This window comes from Orycteropus afer, unplaced genomic scaffold (assembly GCF_000298275.1).
Source record: "Orycteropus afer afer isolate SDZICR_OR568_19922 unplaced genomic scaffold, OryAfe1.0 scaffold00016, whole genome shotgun sequence".
Taxonomy (NCBI): Eukaryota; Metazoa; Chordata; class Mammalia; order Tubulidentata; family Orycteropodidae; genus Orycteropus; species Orycteropus afer.
Window position 1 is genome coordinate 7,322,780 of NW_006921603.1, and position 4,111 is coordinate 7,326,890.

At 40.3% G+C, this 4,111-nt stretch overlaps 1 protein-coding gene across 1 annotated transcript in view; it reads right to left on the reverse strand.

Moving 5' to 3' along the window:
- The window catches only part of RHOBTB1 (Rho related BTB domain containing 1), a 53,409-nt gene that overhangs the window by 30,532 nt on the left and 18,766 nt on the right, over positions 1-4,111 (reverse strand). The gene's annotated exons all lie outside the window — the stretch shown is intronic.

The window sequence follows — 4,111 nt, forward strand, 5'->3', positions numbered from 1 at the left end:
AAGGCTGGTGGTTCAAACCCACCAGCCACTCCTCAGAAGGAAGGTTGGGCAATCTACTTCTGTAGTGATACTGCCTCGGCAACCCAAGGAGGGGTCGCTATGAGTCAGGGCTGACTCGGCGGCACATAACAACAACAACAACAACACATCTTTATGGAAGTAGATTGCCCCATCTTCCTTCTGCAGAGAGGCTGGTGGGTTTGAACCACCAACCTTCTGGTCAGCAGTCAAATGCCTTAGGCACTGCACCACCAGAGTTCCTTGGCCCACACATAAAAGGTGACATTTGAGCAAAGTATCGAAGGAAGAGCAAGACCTAATCTGCTGATATCTGGGGAAAGAACACTGAGGAAGAGGAAATAGTGCAAAGGCCCTGAGGCAGGAGCATGCCTGGGATGCTTCCTTGAGGGCAGAAGTCATGCTGCTGGCGGGAAGAGGGTGAAAGAGGAATCAGTAAGAGCTCAGCTCAGAGAGGCAATGCTGGACCAGATCACGGAAGTCTCTTCCCTGGTGCCTGCCTTTGCTCTGGGGTTAGCTGGGAGGCCATTAGGGATGTCTGAGCAGAAGAATGACATGATATAATTTATGTCTTAACAGTATCACTCTATTGCTAAAAGAAGTAGTGGACTGTTAAGAGGTAATAATCCAAGGAGAGATGATGGTGACTTCTCTCTGCCTGGAAGCAGTGCAGGTGGTGTGAAATGGCCACATTCTGTATATATGTTAAAAGTAGAGCCAATTAGGCTTTGCTGATGGACCAGAAATAGGATATGATGGAGAGGAGTCAAGAATAATGCTAAGATTTTTGGCCCGAACAGTTCTTTCTTCCCTTTTCCTGGTATTGACATCTTTATTCAGCACTCGTGGCACAGAATTATAGTTAAGTTGACATCTTCCCCTCTATAATGTGAATTTCTCAGGGAAGAGATTTTTGTCCTATTTCTATTTGTTTTCCTCTCATTGTACAGATTACAGTGTTGGTAACAAAAAAAGACCCTCAATTAACATTTATTGAATGAAATGACCTTATAAATACTGGACAGTAAAAGCTGCAGGCATATTTTAAAGTCTAAAATAAATGAATATAGACCTAAAGTACTCAGTTAGGGAATAAGCTGTGAAAACAGAAAGTAAGCCATTCTGTTTCTTGAGACTATTGTTGCTCAAAGACTGCTATCGAGTATCTACAGTATACAGCAGAGGTTAACCAGTTAACATTTAAAAAAAAAAATTATTTTAATTCATCTAAAAAAAATCTATTTAACCCATCGGTTGGATACTTTCATAACACCAGAATAACAATGGATTATTGATCTCTCCTAAAAATCTCCAGAAGCAAAAGAAATGGGTGGTTTACTTTCAGGATTTATTTTGGGTAAATTACATTAGAATTAAGGCTTAAGGAAGCCCTTTCTATTTCATAGATCATCTCCTTCTTCAAAAACAAAACCCCAAACCCCAAACCTACCCAAACAATCCCAAAGTAAAAACAGCCCCAAGGTAACAAGTTTAAAAGAGAATTTGCTAATTTGCTTTACCTTTCTGCAACTCAATATTCAGTCCTTCTCATTATACTCTAAAGGTTGGGAGTGGAAGAATTTTGGGGTAATCATTTTTGAAATCTAGTAAGTGAACAATATTAAAGGTTACAGACAAGATTATTAAGGAGTCCTGGTTATGTGGTGGTTAAAGTGCTCAGCTGTTAACCAAAAGGTTGGTGGTTTGAACCCACCAGTCCATCTACGGGAGAAAGGTGTAGGAGTCCGCTCCCGTAAAGATTTGTTGCTGCTGTTGTTGTTTTGCTGTCAAGGTGGACCGACTCATAGCGACCCCTCCTTGGGTTTCCCAGGCCGTATCACTATGGAAGTAGATTGTCCAACCTTCCTTCCGAAGAGTGGCTGGTGGGTTTGAACCTGGTTAGCAGTCAAGTGCCTTAGGCACTACGCTACCAGAGCTCCTTGGAAATGCTATGAGGCAGCTCTACTCTGCCCCGTAGGGTCTCTATGAACTGACTCAACAGCAATGAGTTGCTGGATAAGATTATTGCGACAGTTCAATTAAAAAAAAAAATTACCTGTGAAAGGTAATTTTTACCTTTCACCTGTACAAACTGTAAAGTACCAAGGAGCTGTGGTGTCGTAGTGCCTAGGGCATTTGACTTCTAATCGGAAGGCTGGCGGTTCAAACCCACCAGCCACTCCGGGGAAGGAAGACTGGGCAATTTACCTTCGTAAAGATTTACCACCTCAGAAACTGAAAGGAAGTTGCTATGAGTCAGAATCGACTGGGTGACAGTGAGTTTGGTTTTTGGTTTATTCAAAAATTGTCACTATATCTTGTTTCATGCAGCTAACAAGAATGGCAGAACAGTTTCACTAACAAATCTTTTTCCTTTTTGCTTATCAGTTTGGATTCTTTATTGTTATGGAAATGCTGACACATAGATAATAGAATTATCCTCAGAAGGAAGGCAATGCAGAATTACTAAGCAGTTTTTTCCTTCTTACTCCCTAGTCTGAAAGGGAAAACTATATGGATTGAAATATGTTTCTTCATCAAAAAGTTGTAGTATAGAAACATCAAGAAGTGGTATTTCCTTTTTTCCAGGGTAAAAAAAAAAAATCAACATATTAGACAGTTACATTTGACCCAACTTGTAAAATTGGTTTCCGAGGCGGTAATTCTTTACAGAAGCAGATTGCCCAGGCTTCCTGCCGCTGAGTGGCTGGTGGGTTTGAACCACCAACCTTCTGGTTAGCAGTCAAATGCCTAGGCATTACACTACCAAAACTCCTAATTATTAAGCAGTAATAGAAAATAAGAAGGCCAAACCCAAGACTGAATAGTGTGTCTTTTACTCTCTTTACCTACAAGGGTCTTATTTCAGTGGCTCCATTATTTGTTAATTTGTGGCTTCTCTTGGGCTCATCAATGCTTTTCTGGGGCTGAACCACAAAGGACCTTCTTTCCTAGCCATGCAATTGGCTTTTGGGCAGCAGCCAGAATCCTTCCAAGTCCTGGAACATGTGTGAGCCCCAGTCATCGATCATGTCCTGCAGCTATCTCATTTGGAACTGCTGCTTCCCAAGGACAATTTTATCCTGGGGGACAGGGATGGGTCAGGCAGAGGAATCCCAACTCTTCTGATGTTTTGTTTTCTGGTTCTAATACCAGTTCAAAGTCAGAAAGGACAGTGTGGAATAAGCAGTTCAGGGGTGGCACAAAGCATGGCATAGACATATTTTCTGAGTCGAAAATAATTCAGCTTCACTGCAGTCCTATGCTTACATGCTTTAGCACTGAATCCACAAAATGAAGCTGCTCACTTTCAGCTGTGAGTTTATAGAACATCACCTTTGCAGAGACGAGAATTTCTACCACAGATTTGATATTTTGAATTGGTTTGTATCTACTTATTCTTTCTAATAGATTTGTTTGTTTTATTTTTGGTGTCGAGTGAGCACATAGCAGTAATCCAGCAACAACCTACCTTCAATTGTTCCACTCAATTCCTTCCATTTTAGCACAAATGTATTAAAAAGACACACACACACACACACACACATAATTAATGTTACATAATTCTTCGAGATGATACACAAAGAAGACACAACCTATTGTTGGGAAACTATTAATTAGCATTAACACAAATAATTATCTGTTTAAGGGCACTCACTCAAACAAAGCATCACACACACAAAAATGACAAAACCAAAAACTTGAAAAAAAAATAGGGAGGAGGGGAGATTGTGTGTTAGTGTGGTTGACTGTGCCTCCCTCTTTCCTCTTAGCCTAACAGTTCATCTTTTTGTTTGCTAATTTATTAAGAGAAAGTTAGGCACCAATGTTTTCTATCTTCATCATCTTCAGGTTGACTACATGATTTATTATTCTTACTATAAATGTACACGTGTAAAATCCAATGTAACAAAAATAGTTTGGAATGTGTTGTAACAATATTTCCTTGTAAATGTCTTAGAAGATCTGGTATGTTTGAGGAACTGATTGATAGATTCATGCATTCAGCTAATGTTTATTAAGCTCCTAGTATGGACCAAACGGGGGCTCTAGTGGCATAGTGCCTAAGGCATTTGACTGCTAATCAGAAGGC